The sequence below is a fragment of the Mixophyes fleayi genome, chromosome 1 (genome assembly GCF_038048845.1).
Source record: "Mixophyes fleayi isolate aMixFle1 chromosome 1, aMixFle1.hap1, whole genome shotgun sequence".
NCBI classification, from domain to species: Eukaryota; Metazoa; Chordata; class Amphibia; order Anura; family Limnodynastidae; genus Mixophyes; species Mixophyes fleayi.
In genome coordinates, this window is record NC_134402.1 from 30,275,044 (window position 1) to 30,298,494 (window position 23,451).

The window sequence follows — 23,451 nt, forward strand, 5'->3', positions numbered from 1 at the left end:
CCACCTCCTCTAAATACTGAAGCATTTCTTTTCAGGAGAAATAGCCCATTACAAGACAAGGCTCTTCACTGATAGACATCCAACAGAAGTTCTCTATGCGCTGTATGTGCCTCTTTGGTGTGAATACAGGTGAGGCAGGTGACGTGGTAGTCAGACTTCACTGGTGAAAATAATGGGCCCCAGGTCATCTTCTTGAATAAATAAAGTATATGTACTTGTCTTCTATCTATTAACACATTACAGCAGGAATATCTTGCTCACATCAATATTTGTACCATAACCATCCTTTATCATCCTTATCGCGTGATAAAAAGTTCACTTGGTTCAAGACCTAACACTCACTCCCAGTGGGACTGACACTCTCTACTACACTTCTTTTCTTTGTGCACTGTAACATTGGAATAACTGATCTCTGTTACCCCATAACCCCACTAGCAGAGCTACTCTCTGTAATATCTCACACTGTTCCAAATGGTCCTCTATATTGGGGTTTTCCATACTTGACTCATATGGGCTTCACACTAGCGTTCACCCATGCTATCAGATTTCAATTATCTCGGTCTCTGGAACATATGTTCCTATTCCTGCGTCTCAGCACTCTAATCTAACATTTTAGCAATCTCAGATTTTGGGACATTCTATCTAGTTACGCACGTGCACATCCTTCATACTTAGCTCCACTTAAGACTTACCACCAAAAAGTTGGCCAACACTAAACCTGCCATATTAAATGGCTACGCATGTACACTTGTCTTCAAAAGTACACTTATCATTCTCCCTATTGTATCTATCTGTTTTTACAATATACTATTTACTTTGTAAGCTCTTTGGTGCAATGAACGGAGACTTCCTCTTGTCATTGCTGCATCTAGATCCCTTAAACCATGTGCTTTTTCCTAATCTATTACCAGACCAGGATTCAACCTTTTACTCCCTTATGCCACACCACCTACTCCCCCATCACCTTAGAGCTCCCAAACCTTCACCACATACCACCTGTATGATAGAAATAAATGTACGAACTAAGGGCCTGATTCATTAAGGATCTTAACTTAAGAAACTTCTTATTTCAGTCTCCTGGACAAAATCATGTAACACACAAATACTTGATAGTTTATTTGTACACTGAAATTTAAAGTTGATATTTATGTGCTACATGAAAAATCAGTCAGTATTTAACTTATGTGCAAAACAGAATACTAATTTGCACCCCTTGCATTGTAACATGGTTTTGTCCAGGAGACTGAAATAAGAAGTTTCTTAAGTTAAGATCCTTAATGAATCAGGCCCTAAGTGTATTCTCTCAGTAATTTAAATAATAATCGTTTTTATGTTCAAAATCATACCTATGGATAGATGATGAGACAAGTGACAGACTGCCCTCTCTGCAATTCTGCCACCTTAGGAATGAGCCTGTGTGTCCTTTCGCCAAATCTAGGATTGACAATAATTTGCAATTATGTACTTCATACACTTGGCATTATACAATTATACATACATCTACCAGTTTATAGCTCATCCTCAAGTAGCAACATTGCCTGCGGAATGCACTTTTAAATATTAATATAGTATAATCTAATTATACATTATTTTATTGATTTAGTATGTTACTCATTTTTCAATATCTTTTACCTCCTGGCAAATAACTGGACAACAGTTCCCATATAGATGACATAAATCTTTTCCAGAAAACAAAACCAGTTTACTTAAATGACACTTTTTTTGTTACTCATCATTTTTTGTCACACGACAATGGTAGGCGGATGTCAAAAGACCTTCAGTCCATCACAGCTTAACTGACCTACTGGTCACGACACTTGCCCCTTCACCAGGAAAAAATAGATGAATGTGTAGACAAGTAACCCTAGAAAGGATGGCTTCTAAACACCCCCAGAGAAGAGTCACAGAAAGGTTAGGTGGCGAAATGAGAGATGGGAATTTAAAACAGTAGCCACCAAACAAAAGGTGAGATGCCACAATTAGAAGCAAGTGTCAGTTTCAGCAGAAAGACAAAATTGCACAAGACCCTCTGGGATTTCCGACCTTGATAAATGTTCCCTATTGTAATTTGACCCTGTCTCTTATGGAGGAATGGTCTTAACATACCTCATCATTTTCTGCACTGGATGGCTAAGAACTATGGCTCGGTAAATTATTTAAAAGCTGGTTAAGGCACATGGCTCAATTCAAGCAAAAGTATCCAAATTTAGTAAATATATTAAGGGTACACTAACAGTGCCCAACAAATTATTTTTAGTTTGTTCTGTTATTTAATAAATATGGCATAAATATGCTACAAATATATTCAATATTTTAGATATATTTTATTAAAGCTATTTAGAAAGTAAAGGCTCCTCTTGAGAACTACATCCAAGGTTGTGTATTACTGGATAGAATTATATGCATAAAATAACACGAGGAATCTAAATTAACTAAATAAGTCTGCTTTCTTTCACTACTCTTTTATTATTATTATTATTATTATTATTATTATTATTTATTATTTCTTTGTAATGTCCAATGTGAAGAAGGCCTGGGCTCAAGAAAACAGGATTAGGGAAGCAGGCCAAGATGTACAGAGGGTGATGGCATAGTAGAAGGAGAACACATGGAAAGAGCCCTGCTTTCTTCAAATATGGAAGGGAAAACACAAATAGGCTGACCAGGTGGGGTGTGGAGGTTGATAGCCAAGGCGAAAAAGGAGAGAGATGGTAGAAATCTTTTAAACATGTGGGGAGCAGCCCCAGAAAAACTCCTGGAGGTTGGGAGTGGGAAGAGATAATCAATGTGGAAGTGGGGCAGCGGTCTTTGGCAGAGTGGATACGGCAGGAAGGTATATGGGTAGAGATGAGTTTGGAGATATTGTGGAAGGGATTTTTTTGAGAGCTTTATAGGTGAGGGTGAGGAGTTTAAATTGAATTGCTTGCCACGGGGAACCAATGTACCAACTGGCAGAGGGAAACATCAAAGTCAGAGCAGAGGGATAGAAAAATAAGTCCAGCAGAAGCATTGAGGATAGACTGTAGAGGGGAAAAGCAGGAGATGCATGGCCAGAGAGAAGGGGATTTCAGTAATCAAGATGCAGGGGAGGTCTGGCGAACTGTAGCTTAGGGGGCAAGACTTGACTCAGCAGCCTATTAGGAGTATTTTAAAGAAAATAACTTAGGTGGCGCAGTGACTCAACCCAAGGTAGCCCACTATGTGACTGGCGTGGGGGTCAGATGTCACCCTGCCCCCCAGCCCAGCCTGCCTCTGTCAAGGTAAGAGATTACAAGAGAGTTAATATGTGTTTGGTGAGAAAGGGTTGGATCTTAGATGCATTCCGCAGGTAGAGGTGACATAATTTGGAGAAGGACTAAATGTGAGGTTTGAAGGAGAGGAAGGAGTCAAGGATGACCCCTAGACAGTGGACCTGAGGGACAGAGAAGAGAATAGTTTTACAAACTTAAAGAGATGGTGTTGGTACCCACATGTCCATGGAGGAGAGAAGGGTGCAGATATCATAATTAAGGAAGAGAAGGTGGGTGGACTAGTGAGTGGGATTGGCAGTAGTAAGTGGAGGGTGGAGATAGTGTCCACAGAGTAGGGTGGGAGATGTACAAGGTGCCTAAGGAGGAGAAAGAAGGTATGAGGAAAAGGGACAGATCATGATGTATGAACTCAATTTTGGAAGTAAAGTGGGTAGTAGAGTCAAGAATAGAGAGCGATGAGGGGAGTGGAAAGGGCTGAGGAAAGAGGTTGGATGTAAAGGTGGCTAAGAGGTGAAGGAGGTTGCAACTGATGAAGGCTGATAGTGACAGCCCAGTGATAGAGTCAAATGGAGTGGTAACGGCGTGATTGTAGACAGTCTGATTTGGGCAACAATGTGTGGTTATGGGGGGAGATGATTGAGACCAAGGAATTGGAGAACCATATTGGAGTGTGGACATAGCACTTTACTTTTTTTTACTTTATATTAGTAACACATGCTAGAATACATCATAGTGTTGGATTAAAAAAAGTTATGCCAGTGAAACATCTTCCTGGCTATAGTGCTTCACTGTACGAACCTGGTTCCGGGAATGGGAGCAGGTTATGAGAGTGGATGAGAGACGCAGAATTTGTGCAAATTGGAGGGGAAGAGTTAGGAGATGTTTTCCAACAAATAAAGAGATGTCTGTTGCTCCAGTTTTGACATTGTCTTTGTGTGTTAGTAAAAGCGTTTTACATTGGATTCGATATGATACCGGCAACTGATGTAGGATGTTTTGAGTGGAACAGAAAAATGTATCTCCTTTCTGTTGTTTCAGATGTTAGGAAATTAATTACATGTACAAAAATAGTATTACAATTTAAATGTTATTCTCAACATCATAGAAAAAACATTTGTTTTACATCTATACTTTCATTTTTGAATTAACCATATAAAATAATTTTTAAAAAATATAAGGTTATAGGAGTAAATGCAAAGATGTCCTAAGAAAGTCACCCTAATAAAGTAAATGCTGGGAAATCATGACACATAAAAGAGGTCTGTGGCCAACAGAGCTTACAAATATATATATCGAAATATTGATGATTTATTATTTACAATGGTGCAAGTAGAAGGGAATAGGTGGCAACTGTGGACCTCTTCCCCCACCCACTATCTTGTTCACTCCCTCGTCCTTGTCTTCTCTCATCTCTGTGATCTCTCAGACTTCTCCAACTCTCCCTTCCTACTTTCTGATCACCATCTCCTCTCCTTCAGTCTGTCCTCCTCCCCTGCTCCCACCTTTCCTAAAGCCACCCTCACTAGGCGAAACCTTGATGCTATTGACCCTACCTCTTGTTCCTCCTCTCTTGAAATTCTCCTATTGCCTCTTCCCTCCCTGGCCAATTGTAAAGCGCTACGGAATTTGCTGGCGCTATATAAATAAATGATGATGATGTTGATGATGGCCTGCCCTTATCAGGCATCCTCTCTCGCCTGTCGCCCCGGCCTCTTCTATCCACCGCCGCCGCCTTATTCCCCAACCCTGCCACTCCAAACTCACCCACTTCTTCCAAAAGTGCTCTCGAACAGCTGGACGCCTCTGGAGGAAATCTCGTTCCCTGGCTGACTTTCTTCACTTTAAATTTATCCTTTCCTCTTTCTGCTCTGCCCTGTCCCTCGCTAAACAATCCTTCTTTAAGTCCCTCATTTCTTCTCAGTCCCCCAATCCCCGCCTCCTCTATGCCACCTTCAACTCCCTCCTCTCTCCCCCCTCCCCTCTGTCCCGCCTTTCTTCTCTGCTTCTGACTGGTGCTCCTTCTGCCCTACATCAGGTGAAGGAGTTCGCTCCCTTATTCTTTCCTCTCCATCCTCTACCTGTCCTCTTAATCCCATCCCCTCTCACCTCCTTCACTCTCTCTCGCCTAGTGCCTGCTCTTACCTCCCACACCTTTTCAACCTATCAACTATCACTTATCACCTATTCAAACAAGCTCTTATCTCTCCTATCCTCAAGAAATCCAATCTTGACCCCACCTCTCTTGCTAATTATAGCCCTATCTCTCTTCTCCCCTATGCCTCCAAATTACTTGAGCGGATTCACTGCAGCCGCCACACCAGACAACTCTCGGACAATTCCCGCCTCGACCCTCTCCAAACCGGCTACCGCCCCCTCCACTCCACCAAAATTGCCCTGGTCAAAGTTACTAATAATCTCATAGCAGCCAAATCCAAGGATCATTTCTCCCTACTCATCCTCCTCGACCTCTCCGCAGCCTTCGACATCGTGGATCACCCTCTGCTGCAAACTCTTCACTCTCTCGGCCTCTCTGGTTCTGTCCACTCTTGGTTCACCTCATACCTCGCTAACCGTGCCTTCTCTATATCCACGTCTGGTTCTTCCTCCAACCCTCCCCTCTCCCTGTAGGAGTCCCTCAGGGATCTGTTCTTGGCCCTCTACTCTTTTCGCTCTATACTTCTTCCTTTGGTGCTCTTATCTCCTCCTTCTGTCTTCAGTATCACCTTTATGCTGATGACATTCAACTCTACATCTCTTCTCCTGATCTTTCCTCCACCATCCTCTCTCGTGTATCTGTCTGCCTCTCTGCCATCTCCTCCTGGATATCCTCGTGCTTTCTCAAAATTAAAATCTCTAAAACTGAACTCATTGTCTTTCCCACGCCCAGACTCCCATCCCACCATGACCTCTCTATCGTTGTTAACAACTCCACCATCTCCTCTGGCACCCAACTACACTGCCTGGGTGTCACTCTCGACTCCTCTTTCTCTCTTTTGCCCCCCACATTCAATCTCTCGCCCAAGCCTGTTGCTTCCAACTACGCAACATCGTCCGCATCTGTCCCTTCCTTTCTCAGGATGCCACCAAAACTATCATCCATGCACTCATCATCTCCCGCCTCGATTATTGCAACCTCCTCCTTACTGGCCTCCCCCACTCCCATCTCGCCCCCCTCTGCTCTACACTCAATGCGGCTGCAAGACTCATCTTCCTTTCACGCTGCTCCTCCTCTGCCTCCCCTCTTCCCCTACAGAATCCTTTTCAAACTCCTTACCACCACTTACATGGCTCTCTCCTAGTCTACTGCCCCTTATATCTCTAACCTCCTCTCCATTCACACTCCTGCCTGCTCCCTGCGCTCTGCCAATGACCGCCGCCTCTCCTCCACTCTTATCACCTCTTCCCACTCCAGAATCCAAGACTTCTCCCATGCGGCCGCCCTTCACTGGAATGACCTCCCTCGCTCCATCCGTCTTTCTCTTAATCTGTGCTCCTTCAAACAGGCACTTAAAACTCACCTGTTCCTCAAAGTCTACCAACCATCCACTTAACCCCCTCATCCCCTTCGCTCATTCTCCCTTCTCTCCTCCCGACCCCCTTTTCTCTACCCCATGCTTCAACTGGCTCCCCTTCTGCCTGTTTTGTTTACCCTCCCTTAGGATGTAAGCTCGTATGAGTAGGACCCTCTTTCCTATTGTCTCCACACCTGTTCTTCTGCTGCGTCTTTACTGCATTAGCCTGCCTGGATTTTCTGAAGTATTGGTATTTTTTGTTTATTGTTCTGTACTGTTTTACCCTGTATAGTCTACTGTTTGTACTGTGTACGGCGCCGCAGAAATCTTGTGGCGCCTAAGAAATAAACAATGATGATAATAATAATAACTGTGTCCATGTTGTTGTTGTTGTTGTTGTTGTTATTATTATCATAGATTTGCAAAGCGCCACAGTGCTCCACAGAGCCATACAGTAGGGAAAACAGGACATACATAAAGCAAGGAAATACAAAGTAGACAAAATAAATTCAGACATGAAAACAAAGGGTACATAGAACCCTGCTCATTAGAGAGCTTACATTCTAAGTGAAAGAAGGCACAGCTGAAACAAGAGGCGTGAGTTTGGCTCAGAATGGAGATTGGAGTTGCAAGGGAACATTAATGTGAATAGAATTTTCGCAGATAAGATAAGCTCTGAAAAGGAGATGGGTTTTCAGAGAGCATCCAAAGGATTTAAAGCTTTGGGAAAGCCTGACTGAGCATGGTAGGGAATTCCATAAGTGGGGAGCAGCACGGGAGAAGTCTTATAAGCAGGAGTGAACGTGGTGACCAGAGACGAGAGAAGGCGCAGGTCAGAGGTAGATCTAAAAGGGCAAGAGAGAGAGAGTATTTTAATATGAGATTTGAGATATATGAAGGGTGGTGGTGTAGAGGGCTTTGTAAGTAAGGGTGAGTGGTGAATTGGCTTCTGGAGGACACAGGGAGCCAGTGTAGAAATTTGCAAAGTGGTGCAGCAAATGTGGAGCGCAGAGAAAGGAAGATCAGTTTTGCAACAGCATGTAGGATGGATTGAAGTGTAGATATAAGAGTGTCGGGAATACCAGATAGCAGGAGGTTGAAGTAGTCAAGACGGGAGATGATGAGAGAATGGATAAGAGTTTTGGTGGCACGTTGAGTAAGAAAAGGGCGTCTTCTGGCAATTTATATTAGAAAATAAAACAGTGTTTTCTTAACAACTTCAGCTGTCCTGGATGGAGCCCAAATGCATCCAGTCTTGGAGATATCCCTAGATTTTTATATTTGAGCGTTGGACAATATTCTACAGATCCTTTTAGAGGGTTTTAAATCTGCAAATTGTGAGTCCAAAAAGAAAATAAAGAAGAACCCTGCAAAAGAGGAACTGTGATATTACAGATGGTGTAAATATATAGGTCGATACGCAAAGATTTGTAAACAACTACACCCCCTGGCTACCCTGTATGTCTAGAAATCAGGTGTTTGTGAGCTGGCAGAGTATATGGGTTACCACGTACACACGGCATCAGTTTAACTGCTGAAGATACCACAAGCAGGTGCATTGTTTGTTTGGTGTTTGATAAAAGGAACAAAGTTGAGGGCTGGTAGAGCAGAAACTGTACAATTTGTGTAACAGTAAAATCATCCACCTGGATTTTATTCAAATAGTCAAATATCAGACCATCTACAGTAGCATAAACATCACATTTACACATTTGTTGAAATTACTTGAAGGTAGGTTACTAAAGGTCATTTACTAACTACAAAAACTGCGGACGCACAGTGCATTTAGTTTTGCGCAATTTGTCCACCTTGTGCACAAGTCCATTTTCCAACACTGTTTTGCGACCATTTGTGAGATTGATGGTAATGTGCATGGTAAAACCCAAGTTTAAAGTCCTCACCGTCCTCCAACCCACTGGAATGACTTTCGGGGGTTGGAGAAGGGAGAAAAGGGTGGGAGAGTACATAGCATGGCACAAAGTATCTCCGTTACTTGACATGATGGCGTGATGACTTCCAATTGCCCTCTGTATGTAGTAGCCGGCAATGCACACTCTTACACCACATTGGAAAGACCAACAATCTATACATCATCACACAACACTGGTTTGCGGATCTGGCAAGGGGGAAGGGTTACCACTGATCCTTATTACTGCTGAATACCTTGGTGGCCACTACTGTAAAAGTAGCGTCCATCACATTGGGCATTAGTATAACAAACAGGCATCCTAGTGGGCATTACTACTACTAATGGGCATCATGGTGGCTGTTACTGACAACAATGGGTATCTTGTTTGGCATTTCCTGCCCTTTATGGACATCTTGGTGGGTATTAGTGAAACTAATTGGCATCCTAGTGGGCATCACACAAGTGATCATTTTGTTGGGTATTACTGCAAGTCATGGGCATCTTACTGGGCATTACTTTTGGTAATCTTGCTGGAAATTCCTGGACAGCTGTGTACTCTAGAACCGCCCCCTTTACATATTTCTCCTAAAACACATGTTTATTATGAGTATGTATTTATATTGCAGTAAAGTTGAACACATCCAGCCTTCACAAGCTGGCACCTATGATCCCAGAGGTAACTATGTCCCTTCAGGCCTACTCATCCTGCATTTTCTATCTGAAGATTTTGCATCCAGTCCCTTCCATATATAAAGCATAAACAAATACTGATAAACTCCAGCATAAGAAGTGCAAAGCAGAAATAGTCTATGCAAATGTCTTCTGTGTGAGTCATTTTCCTATACGTACAAACCTCCTATAAGACAGAGCGCAGGTAGACCCACTCAGTCATCAGCCTCTGGCCTTTGTTGTTGTTTTGCATGAGTTTGGCAGTTTAAAAGACAAAGCACCGGAGGAAACATCCACTTCCTTTCATAGTAACTCATTATGAAAGGGATTAGAATACAATTACAGTCATCACAATGCCAAATGTATCTCTACACTGTCCACTCTTTCTTCTGCAGTTGAAAAAAATGATGTGCATACAATAGTTCAATAATTATTTGATCAGTAATTTATTGTTATGAATGTTCCTGTCACCTGCTAATGGAAAAATCAGTTTATACCAAAGTTGATCTCTACTATAAAAAATATATTTGCAATCCCTTCCCTCCTTTTCCATTTAGATTACTGTGGTAGTGACCCTCCTTACAATCTGTGTTACGTATAAGGGTCCAAACACCGACAAATAGCCAGGACCTCTGCAGATTATCTCCAGTCTTTGATATTAGGAGGGGGGGGGGGGGGGGTAGGACAAATATGATCAAAATACTGTCTGTAACAAGAAGTTATGGGAGAATCAACATCAAAGATCTTGTGCAAAGAGGGGAGGAGGTTTGCTAAAATATAAATATAAAGTGCAGAACTTTTGTTTTATATAGGAATATATGCATCTCATTTATTACATCTCCTGCAAAATAGTCTGCAGAGAGGAAACAATAGACTGTGATTCAGGGAATTTTGTTTTTCAAGGTTTCCCTCTCTTAAGCTGGGTACACACTACAGAATTTTCACCAACTTTTTATGCCGATCGATTTTACATCCGATCGATGGTCCGATCGCTCGGTCCATGGACTGCATACACACTAGCCTTGTTTTAGATGATAAAGGGAAGAGTAGTTGTCCCGTTAGCAACTTTTTACAGCCATGTTGTCGTGAGCAATGACTGTAATTTCGTACTCACTGTTGTGGATCGGTCGGAAACTTATACACACTACACAATGGAAACGAGATTGGAATGAAAATTTTAACGGTTCGACCAACCAAATGAGGCGACAATTGTCCATTTGGGCAGACTTTCGACCATCGTGTCACTGCACATACTGACCCGACTTTTGAACGAGCGGTCGTATGTCGGCTGATTGAGCTGATTATTGGACAAAAACCCTGTAGTGCGTACCTAGTTTTACTCCATGTCCAGATCCCCCACACCCCTCCCACTGCCACTCTGCAGTGTTACCTCCAAGCTTCCTATTCGTGGTCCATTGTGCAGTCTATTGCAATCAATCGTAAATCATTTGTTATCCCACTGATATCCCATGGATGATATAAACTGATATCTCAGCAAAACTATTACTTTAACATGTTGGAAAAGAAGCCCATTACATTTAATAGTATCTTATACCTACACAAAAATGTTCCAACATATATCTTTAATAGCATAATCTTACACACTATAAATATACTATTTCAACATAGATGATACAATATATGTGCAAGTGCATTAACTTCCATTACTGATCTCTTCCTGTGGCTCCCATATGATTCCTATCTCCATATTTATGTATATAATTCCTATGTTGTGTAGTACCATCTCAGCACCACAATCTCAGATCACAGTCCCAAGTATGTACCCAGTTGCAGCACAATGCGTATGTCACAATCTAGTACTGCAATATATTATTATAGCAAAACAATATTCTAATAGTCTAATGCTGCTCCCATAGTCTATTCCTGCTCCCAAAATCTATTCTGCTCCCATAGTCTATTCCTGCTCCCATAGTCTAATCCCACTCCTAAAATCTAATCCTGCACCTAAAATCTAACCCTGCTCACAAAATCCATAGTATAATTCTGCTCCTGAAATCTAATTCTGCTACCAAATATAATCCTGTTACCAAAATATAATCCTGCTCATATAGTCTAATCCTGTTCCCATTGTCTAGTCCTGCACCCATAATCAAATTCTGCTCCTACAGTCTAATCCTGCTCCCATAGTATAATTCTGTCTCCATAATCAAATCCACCTGCCATAATCATAATCTCATGGATGAACTCATCAGCTCCTTTGGTCTCAAGTACCACCTTTGAACACCCAACTCTACCTTTCCTCTCCCGATCTCTCTCCCTCCCTCCTCTCCAGGGTGTCCGCTAGGGGCGAATCTAGACTTTATGTTTAGGGGGGGCGATTTTGCATAATCACGCCCCTCCTTTGCTCTGATTGGCTGGCCCGCGTTAAACCCCGCCTTCCGTCCGCGATTGACCCCGCCCCCTCCCGTTGTGATCACCGGCTGGGACCACTCTGATTGGCTGGCCCACATTTAGCCCTGCCCCCGCTCGCGCTTAGCCCTGCCCCTCCCGTTTTGATCGTCGGCTGGGACCTAGCTTTTTGCTGCTAGGGGGGGCAAGTGCCCCGATCGCCCCCCCTGGATCCGCCACTGGTGTCCGCCTGCCTCTCCGCCATCTCCTCCTGGATGTCCTCTAGATTCCTCAAACTTAATCTCGCTAAAACCTAACTTATTGTCTTTCCCCCCGCTCATTCCCCCTCCCCTTCCAACCTTTCTATCACCGTTCTCAACTTCTTTATTTCCCCTGTTCCTCAACTTCGCTGCTTCAGCGTCACCCTTGACTCCTCTCTCTCCTTTGCCCCTCATTTTCTCTCTCTCGCTAAATCCTGCTGCTTCCAGCTGCGCAACATCGCACACATTCGGCCCTTCCTCTCCCAAGATGCCACTAAAGCTCTTGTCCACTCTCTTATTATCTCCCGCTTGGACTTCTGTAACCTCCTGCTTACTGACCTCCCCCGCTCTCATCTCGCTCCCCTTCGCTTCTTACTCAATGCTGCCGCTCGGTTCATTTTCCTTTCTTGACGCTCCTCTTCTGTCTCTCCCCTCTACCAATCCCTCCACTGGCTCCCCATCCCCTACAGAATCGTGTTCAAGCTCCTCACTCTTACTTTCAAGGCCCTCTCCAACTCCACTGCTCTCTACATCTCCAACCTCATCTCCATTCACGCTCCATCCCGCCCTTTGCACTCGGCTAACGACCGCCGCCTCTCTTCCCCCCCTGGTTACCTCCTCCCATGCTCGCATCCAAGACTTCTCCCGCGCTGCCCCCCTCCACTGAAACCAGCTCCCCCGCTCCATCAGAACTTCCCCCAATCTGTCCAGCTTCGAACGGGCCTTAAAAACCCACCTCTTCCTTAAAGCCCTCCAGTCCCCCACCTAATTGACCTCCTCCCAGCCTCCCCCTACCCCCCTCCCACTCCTGCCCTCCCTCCTGTCCCCCTCTTACCTCCCTCCTTTTCATTCTCCTCTTCCCCCCTCTCCGCCTCTGCCTCTGTTCTCTCCATTCCCTCCGCCTACCATTACGTCTCTGTCCGTACTACCCTCCCCTTAGATTGTACGCTCCTTCGAACAGGGCCTCCTCTCCTTCTGTTCTCCACCACCTTAACTCTGCTCTTCAGCTCCTTGTCTCTTCCAAGAGGTACTCCTGCCCTACTACCCCTCTCTCTACCCCGCTTGGAGCTTTCACCTCTCATCTAGCTGTACATTGAGCTTCGGAGTTATTGTGCTTTTTGTTAACTGTACCGTGCTGTCTCACCCTGTATCGTGTTTCTGTCTGTCCCTGTACGGCGCTACGGATAGCTAGTGGCGCCCTATAAATAAAAAATAATAATAATATTAATAATCAAACCCTCCGCCCATAGTCTAATCCTGCTCCCAAAATCTGCTCTTGTTACCAAAGTCTAATCTTGCTCCCAAAGTCTAATCTTACTGCCATAATCAAATGCTCCCATAGTGTACTCCTGCTCCATATAACAATCACTACCCCATACTACAATCATTGTCCAATATATCATAGCACATTCTTATCTCCCATATATCATTGTCACCAATATTGCTATCCTATATATCACTGTCATTGTCCTATATAACAAAATCTTTATCTCCCATATAATCAAATATCCTTGTCTCTAATATATCACTGTCCCATACAATCATATATTTTTCTGGTCGCACATTTATCTTGGTTTTTCAATAAGTGTGGAGGAAAGAAGCAGGGAAGTGGGAAAATGGGAAATGGAGAGGTACTTACTGTGTCCAGTGGGTTGCCACCCAAGAAAAGGAGAGTGTTGGGCACCTGATTAGTGATTTATAAAGTGTTCCTATCATCTTCTGCGTCCACGTGTGTGTGACATCATCACACATGTGTGACATCATCACACATCATACAGCACATCGGTGCACACTCATGATATCTGCATTGTGTGCGCGCTCTTATCTTGTGCACGCAAATAACCTGCATTTAAATAATCACGTGGGACAGCGGGACAGGAGCAGTCCGTACCTTCATACTCAGATCCATGTCCGGCATAGCTCTTACACTTTTGAAACCATCAATACAAATCCTGGCAACCATTTTTAGGACACAGAAAATTAATTTAGAGTTATGAGTAAATCCAGCTAAAGGGTGACAATTAGCCCCTGGTCAAACCATTTTGTAAAGGGGCGCAAATGAAATGGGTTTTTTTGCATGCAGGGAAAATTATTGCACTGCCTTTCAATTTCGACAAAACATGCCCCCGTCTCAACTCTAAATCTGTCTGCAGATTTGCACCCCTCCCTTTCAGTGTAACATGGTTTAACCAGGGTGGAAATTGCACCATCTTTCAGGAATTACTTCTAACCCTAATGAGGTCCACAGTGCTTCATTCTTCCAGCTCAATGTGCCCAAACTACTGATCTGTTAATATGAAAAGTAGTCACTGAAACACAAAGCCACGTCTTCCCATTTAAACAGCACTCGAGATACATGCAGCCAGGTCATTCTAAAATTAAACATACAGAGCTCATGACAGGAATAATGGAAACCTAATCAAGGGGACGTGAATGGCCAGGAATGCAGGCAATGCAAGATTATTAGTACCAAGTGCACATTGCTTACCTAAACTGACCCTTCCTCCTTCTCCAGTGCTCTCCTCAGCAGGACAAAGCTTTATCATCTGTAAAATGCTTATGCTACGTAGTATTCTATCTATCTTCTATTCTATCGACACTCACAGAATAATTCATCTAGTGTATTTGATTCCTGACATCTGTGTCCCGGCTGCACATGAATGTGTGTATGTATGTATGTATGGTCACGTACAGAATCTCCAAACATTTCATATGACCAAAATGGGACTCTTTCTGTAAAAAGGTCACGGTTTAGTAATGGATCCTTTGGTTTGCCTAGATTAGCACTACTCAAGTAAGGCGCAGAGTCTAACGGGGAGACCAGGCGAAACCTTTAGGGGAATATGCAGAGATGGTCAGCAATGGCGGACAACACGAGGAGAGGAGTAGAAGAGGTCAGCAGGTTACCACTGGAGGAATGGCGGTGAGATACTCTGTAGAGCGTCAGTTCTGCAGACAACAGGTTACCACTGGAATGGTGGCGAGTACACTGTGAAATATGAACTCTGCAGTCTGCAGATTGCCAATGGAATGGCAGAGAAAAACTCTGTAGAGTGTCAGCTCTGCAGACAACAGATTACCACTGGAATGACAGCAAGTATACTGTGGAGTGTCAGCTCTGCAGTCAGCAGGTTACCACTGGAATGGCGGTGAAATACTCTGTAGAGTGTCAGCTCTGCGGACAACAAGTTGAAATAGAATTCAATACACCAGAACGGAGAAAACACAGCAGGAGAAAATGGAGCCACTTCTAGCACCTGAGAGGTAACTAAAATAACAGGCACCAAACATCAGGAGGAGGTGCCTTTTGAATTTTGGAGCCAAAATACATTAGCCAATAGGAAGTGAGCAGAGGAAATAAATAGATTGGGTCTGCGCATGTGCAGACCCGAAATGAAGATGGTGGCGGTTGGGACGGAGAGAGCTTTCGGCGGGATCCGGTAAGAGCGCCGGGATCGGCTATGCAGCCCGATTGCCCGGCGTGGGACAATAAGTTTTAGATATGCTCTGGTTTCTCTAAGACACCCCTGGTTTTCCCAGTAAAGTTCCTGGTCTTGTTGCTTGACATTTTTAAGGTGTACGCATTGATTACAGTGAAGGCAGACATTTTGATCTAATATTCATGCACTTCAATGTGCACGACCCCCCTCCCCCCCCCTCCTCATGGTATGTGGTCATTCCATGGGGACTACTGGACCTCTCAGACTCTCACAGTGCCTTTTGCCCTATAGTGTCAAAAACTGTCTGATTTGGTAGTGTTGCTTCTGTGATAATCCTAAAGGTGGGAATCCCACTGCTGGTACCATGCTGTGCTTCATTAAACTGTTGGGGCTCTTATAACTCCTGTGGTTCTCTTACCCTCTTTAACACCGGGGGAGTCCAGGCCATCCTCCTCACCTGTCCCTGGACCCTAGCAACATGGCGGCTCTACTCAAAATATGGGGAAACCAGAATCTTTCCTATACCCGGCGCTAGGAGCTTTGGCACTGCACTCTAGTTCTGCCTCTTTGTGATGATGCAGCCACCCGCATCATCATATTCAACTCACTTGAGGCCCGAACCACGTTGGGTATAGTATTCCCTCCAATGACCTCTCCTGCCATTAGTGGGGGGCAAGGCCGAATATATATAATATTATATGCATTACAGCCCTCCCTGCTGTGTATTGCCAGGATTCACAGGAACGGGTGGTGAGGCTGTGGAGGGACAGAAGATGTCAGAGCCGGTGCCCGTGAAGAGGGCGAAGATATCCGGCAGCGCTGTGCCCCTGGAGGGGCTGAAGAGGTCCCCGATGGTGCCCAGCTACAGGAAAGAAGAGAAGAAGAACTTACCCGTCCATCGATCCAGCGGCGGTGAGTATAACTTCTTTCTTGCAGGTCCTGTGCGCGGGGGAAGGATGAGCCAATCAGGGCTCATCTTTCCCCGCTGGCCAATCAGCGGCCGGATGCGCGAGCCAATCGCGGCTCGCGCCCGGCCATTCAAAAGATTGGCGCCGACGCGAGCCAATCAGCGCTCGCGCCGGCGGATGACGTCACGCCGGCGACTATATAAGTCGCCGGGTGGCGCCATTTTGCCAGAAGTCCGTCGGCGGAGAAGAGAGAGGACGTCTCTGCAAGACGTCCAGCAAGAAGACCAGTGGCAGCGGCGGCAGGGGGCCCTTGTAAGGGCCGTGAGCTACCCTGCCGCCAGAAGACTCCAAGCAAGCCGCCGGAGCGGAGATCGCCGGCGGGGAGCCCTTGTCAGGGCTGAGAGCGCCCCCGCCCCAGCTGCAACTGGAGACCCAGCGCCGAAGCGGAGAAGAGGCGCCGCCGGCTGGAGGGTCTGGAAGACCCGGAGAAGAAAGGAAGAAGACGGCGTGTCAAGTTGAGTATCCTGCGCAGAGCAGGTAAGTATACTCAACGTTAAGTTCGGGCACTAGGCCCGTGGGCACATTCGGGCACAAGGCCCGTGGCACTGTAAAGTAGGGGCACAAGGCCCAGGGACCTGGGCACTAGGCCCCAACGAAGTAGTGGGCCAGTAGGCCATTAGTATATCGATATAAGAGGGGACAAGCCCCTGTTAGATAGAGAGGGGGACTCTGAGCCCCAGAGGTACAAGGGCACAAGGCCCTTAGGTAGTTAGTGGCCTAGAGGCCATAGGAAGGCCAGAGGGCCTGGTTAGAGGCTGGTAGCCTGTAGGTTATTAAGGGCACAAGGCCCTCAGTTAGTTAGGGAGGCCACAGGCCTCAGGCAGGGGCTAGGACCCCTAGGTAGTAGGGCATAAGGCCCCAGTGAGTGGGCTCAGAGCCCTGAGGTAGAGAGGGGGCTGAGGCCCATTAGTCAGAGCAGAAGGCTCTGTGTGTAGCTGGGCAGAGACCCATGGTGTGTAGGGCATAAGGCCCTGGTGGTGTGTGTTAGAGGCGTGGGAGCCTCGTGAGAGTAGGCGCGGTCCTGTGATCGGGTAAGTAGCGGGCAAGGTACTGTATACTGTATCTATTTATTCTGTCTGTGTGGCGAGTGTAGTTTACATTACAGTATTTTGGTGTGCTTTCTAACTGTGTCCAGGGGCAAGACGTCAGGCCCCCATTAAAGGTAGGCTCTTGTTTCCTGTGGTTTTCCTGTGCTAACCCGTGCTGTGGGGGACAAGTGTAAGTACCAGCATACACATAGTCAGGGGAGAGCACATGTAGTTTCCCTGTCCCTTAGGTCCCCGGGGTCACACTGGTACCCAGAGGGGGTGGCTGAGTGAGTTGGTGGCAGTACAGCACACCTTGAGGCAGTTCCAGGGGCGGCCGTGGTTCTGATCAAGGGTCCTCAAGGCCGGTTCCGTGCAGGTGGACCTGTGGTTCCGGACGTAGGGACACGTGTGAGATACCCGAGTACAGGCAGTCGGGCGGTTCAGTTCGATCGGCTGTTCCGTGCGGCAGTCGGCCCGCGGGTTAGTGTGCTGTTTTACTGAGCCTCAGCCGGGCTTAAAGAACCCGTACTTAGGGCCTGTGTGTGACTCCATAGCAAGAAGGCAGCTTCTTGGTACGACCTGGGTGAGGGGGTTAGGAACCGCCCTCCGGTTTAGGCTGTGAACACCGGCTGGTGTTCCCCGTAGCGTGTAACTAGTAGTTCCGTTAGTGCACCACATTTAGTTAGTCCTAGTGTTTGACTCAGTTGCGTTGCCGACCATTAGAACGTTGTTAGGGTCGGGTCGCCGTTGTAGTTAGTCCAGTTTTGTGGGTGCCATCTTAGTTCACGGAGAGCGTAGAGGGAGGCTGTGTGTTCTTGTCATCCGCAGGAGTCGGGAAGGTGCAGGAGAACCGGATCGGAAGTGGGAGTGTCCCGGTGAGTATCACGCTCGATTCCTCCTTTCGGTTAGGCCCTCACCGGCAGGTGTGTGAGGCACTTGAGGCGGGATTAGTCCTCGGATTAGTCTTGGCCTTCAGTGCCTGTAGTCTCCCGCGTCTTGGCAAGAACAAAGTGAGGAGGCGGCAAGGAGCTTGGACTGACCGTGTCCTTGTCCTTTGCCGTAGTCTCGGACAGCCCTTACCTGGTAGGCACGGCCGTAATCTCTGCCTCTATCTTAGAGGGACGTGATTGGAGGTGACTGCGGCTGCGGATCTGCTGGGATCGGATCGCAGCTGAGAAATCGGAAGCGGACTGGAGGTGACCATCGTTTACAAGGTGAGTTATTTTCTGTTGCGTCTGTCCCTGTCTTTCCCCGCAGGGGGCGTTACAAGGCCACGATGACCCGCTTTGTAGAAAATTGCTTAGTCATGGCCTCACATTCCTAGGGAAGAGGACAGGATCAGGGAGGGTGACCTTCTCTCTCAGGAGTCTCTCAGAAACTTTGCTTTGGGGCCCAGCGATGCAGAGCTTTGCCCTTGGAAGGGGATGCAAAAGGGAAAAAAGTAAGGAAAAGGGGGATATGAACAAAGCAGTGGTTGACACCAGAACATTTATATCAGTAGACCCAATACATTCAGAACTATAATATATTAGACACGCTCTATGTGCTAAAACCACATTTTCCTTCCCATTAAAGGGCTTGAATTCTTCCACAGGGCATACATGCCCAAAAAACCAACCTCATCCATATATAGGATAACAACTGAAAAGATTATTTTACAAAGTATCTGGAATCAAATTGTTTTTACAGGATGTGTTTCCAAATAGAAGCGTACATGGACGGCAAGAGGAGCAGGCGTACACTTGGGCAAATAAATAACAGAAGGGCACATTTTTTGTACTTTGCAAATGACCCTTTCTGGCTGTGGTACCTCTGTGAATAATACACAGGGTGAATGTGACCGTGTGTGTTTTATCATCTGTTTGCAGACAAAGATTATATCTCTTGCGCTGCTTTCAAACATGCAAATCCAGTATGCATTATGTCTTCCAGGTCAGGTTAGGTATGACAATTGTGGCATATGAGTCGCACACCTATTTATCTGCGTATCACTATACAATGGGTAGGTTCACAACGCAGAGCAGATGCAAGACATTACCTCTATTAAAGCTTGATATTATTCAGTTTTGCACATAGTTTTTGCAAGCTCGTATTTGAGAAGGTTTATTTAACCTGTGGCCTGTGAACTGTTTCTAAAGAGTGCATCTAGGAAAAGATTATACATGGGATATACTGGATCTATGCAAAACTGGACCTTTGGGTCTATTTTGAACATTTAACTCCTAAAAAGGGTGGAGGGGGAGACTCCCGAAGACGACAGTAGGGTTAGGTGTGATTTAGAAAGACAAGACAAACCACCCTCGCTAATCTATGTTTGAGAACCTAGACTCTCCATCAGCTATTAACTAGATACACAATAACAGACCTTCTAACATAGCTCAGCCCCCCCCCCCCCCCTAGTACAAGATAATGGAGTTCCCAACATGACCCATTACACCCAGAAATAAATCAATAATAAACCTCAAGCATGATAATTGACCTCCCAACATGACCCATTTTACCGGCTACGCAATAAAAGACCTCTTAACATCACCCTTTTTACCCAATAACTAAACTACCAACATGAACCATTTCCTCCAGCACATTATAACAGACCTCCCAACATGACCCATTTCACCCAGTTTACAATAACAGACCTCCCAACATGACCCATTTCACCCAGTTTACAGTAACAGACCTCCCAACATGACCCATTTAATCTGGTACCCAATAACACAACTACCAACGTGACCCATTTCCTACAGTACATAATAATGGCCCACTTAACATGACCCATTTTAACCAATACCTAATAACAGACCACAGAACATGACCCATTTCACATAGGACGTAATAACAGACCTAAAAACATGACCTATTTCACACAGTTCACAATAACAGACCTCCCAACATGACCCATTTCATCTGGTACCCAATAACACAGCTTCCAACAGGACCTATTTCCTCCAGTACATGATAATGGCCCACTCAATATAACCCCTTTCTACCCAATACCCAATAACAGACCTCCCTGTATGACCCATTCCACATAGGGCCCAATAGAAGACCTAAAAACATGACCCATTTCTACCAGTACATGATAATGGCCCACTCAACATAACCCACTTTACCCATTAACAGACATCCAAGCATGACCTATTTCACATAGGACCCAATAACTGACCTAAAAACATGATCCAGTTCCACCAGGTCATGATGATGGCCCACTCAACATATCCCCTTTCTACCCAATAACAGACCTCCATGCATGACCTATTTCACATAGGACCCAATAACAGACCCAGTTCCACTAGGACATGATAATGGACCTCACAATATGACCCATTTCATATAGTACACAGTACTATACCTTCCAACATGACCCATACATGATGATGGAGTTCCCAACATGACCCATTTCACCTGCTACTTAATAACAGACCTCGTAACATGACCACTTTTACCCAAAACCCAATAACAGACCTCCCAGGGTGCTCCATTACCCCTGGTACACAATAGCAGACCTCCAACATCGCCCAATCCCCCTGGTACATAACAATATGATCCACGTCACCACAGGTGAAGTAAAATTTTAAAAAAATAAATCAGATTTTGGATAAAAAAAACAATAAAATAAAAAGCTAAAATGTTTATATGAAAGACTAAAATATAATTTAAAAATAACTCTTTATTACACAACCTGCTGGGAGCTGTAGTTTGAAAACAGGTTGTTTACCCTAGTATTGGAATGATGCCTAATCTTGTCAAGAAAGTGAGAGAAATGGACATAGTGCATTGAGAAGGGTTTTCAGAGATACCTGTTATTATGGTAACTTGAGATCCTGCCGAGAGCCATGCCTAAACCCAGGGATGAAGGGAGGAAATTCAACTGAAAATTAATTGACCTTTTCACTACAAATAGTCTGTTCCATCAACCTCATCGGTGAAAAAATAAATAGTTAGCAAAGACTTGTTCATTGATTGCTCTTTGATGTTGTGGTAAGAACTCGGGCAAATATTTTGAAAACTTATAGAAGAAAATGAATGGCTGAAGTGAGAGCCAATGTAAGGGGGCCCTCTCACGTAATACAGAGGTACTATATTGTTTGGTTACTAAGATGGTTTATACGTGGCATGGAAAGAATCCTCCATTCTCATTCTGCTCCTTAGACTAAAGAAAACATTTCATCTCCGCTTTGAATATAGAAAACATTCATCTGGTAGACTATGTAAGCAATGTGTACGCACCAGTCATTTTATATGGCTGAAAGTTCTCATCAAATTTATAGTACTTTTACTTATGTTTATATATTGAGTTTCTGCACTACTGGGTATTTGTCTGCACATTGTAGACCCATAGTAGGTAAAATCTGTGAGCAGCCATCTTTATCTTTCCCTATATATGTTCATAGAAAACCCTCTCTAATGTCTAACCCCACAAATTTAGTTTGGGCCTACTTACCTTGGTCTTCATCGTTAGCAGCCCCAGTTTCCCTACAGCAAGCAAGTCGTTTGCCCCCACATCTTCTAATAGGTATAACAGCGAATCGGTCAACCAGAAGAAGGCATACAAAGTCATACAGTCCAGAACCAATAGGTAACCCAGGTACCAAGTCGCAATAACAGAAGAGTGGTGGAATTCCAGGCAAAGGCCAAAGGAAGACAGAGTACAACCAAGGTGACAGTAACTGGTGGTAAAATATATCCAAGATAACAATAGTAGCACACACCGGCAAGAAAAACTTAACCTATCGCTGGCAAGGTTCTACTACCAGACATTGGCCTAAATAGGTAGCATCAAACGTATCGCATGCTTAATGTTGGCTTTGTGTGCAATCCTGTGTGCTTGCTTATATGGCTTCACAAGCAATGGGTGCACAGAATATTAGGTGGAGGCCACGCATCTGCACATGTGTAAATGGAACTGATGCCCGACAATGAAACACTGTTTCATTGTCACTAACAAATGCATTCCCCTAGTAGGCCCTTCATGCCTTAGTCCGGTGGATCCCAAACTGTGCGCCTAGGCTCCCTGGGGTGCCTTGGAGATCTCACAGGGGTGCCTCAGCCAGGGCCAGTGATAAGCAAGGCGGGAAACTACTTGGTAAATATTTTGGCTTAGGGGTGCCTTGAAAATTTTTTGGAGACCCTAGGGGTGCCTTGTACTGAAAAAGTTTGTAATCCACTGCCCTAGTTTGACATTGCCCCTGCTGGTTTGTTTCACTGCAGCTGACCGCCACATAAAGGCCATGCCCCTCCTGCCCCGCCGCCATATGCTGGCCACACTCCCTATCTTGGCAGAGGAGGTGGGAGGGGCCGTAGCGTGCTCTTGCTTCGCGACACATGACTCCATGCTTCACCTCTGATTATGGCCCTTATTTAATCAGCTTTCTGACGCCAATAGTTAGGTCATCTCTATCTTCTCACACAGTCACCAGTGTCGCTGGTGCATGTTATGTGAACGAGGCCCAATTGTAAAATATCTGTGACAACCACCAGACTTTTGCTCATCCCTAGACATCAAATGGCATGACGTGTAAGGCCCAGGGCTAGGGATACACAGACTGCAAGTTGTATATTTAACCTGGAATCTTTTAAAGCCAGAAGTGACACAAACAGATCATTCTTCTGGATGTCTTGTTTCCCTGAGAAAAAAAAAAGAGGAATCCGATGGGGCTGATGGGGATGTCTCCACAATCAATAAACATGCACACTGTAGTCACGTTAAGACAAACGTGGCATTGTTAGACGGAAAGTATATAAACAAGATGACAAAGCTAAAGTGCTGAGATAAAAGTTCAGTCTGAACAACGTCTCCTCTTATTACTGAGAGACTTGGAATGTTCTTCAAAGGAAGAGCAATTAGCGAAGGGAACAGCTCTTAAATAAATGTACACTACAGTAATGACTATGAAATATAGTCGTGAGACTCGTTCACTGGTTCCTGTGTGATTGTCATTCGTAAACCGTGTGTGTGTGTGTGTATATTATATATATATATATATATATATATATATATATATACATACACACATACATACAGTGGTCGAAATGGGGGTGTGTACGGTGGTACCGTACCATACCAG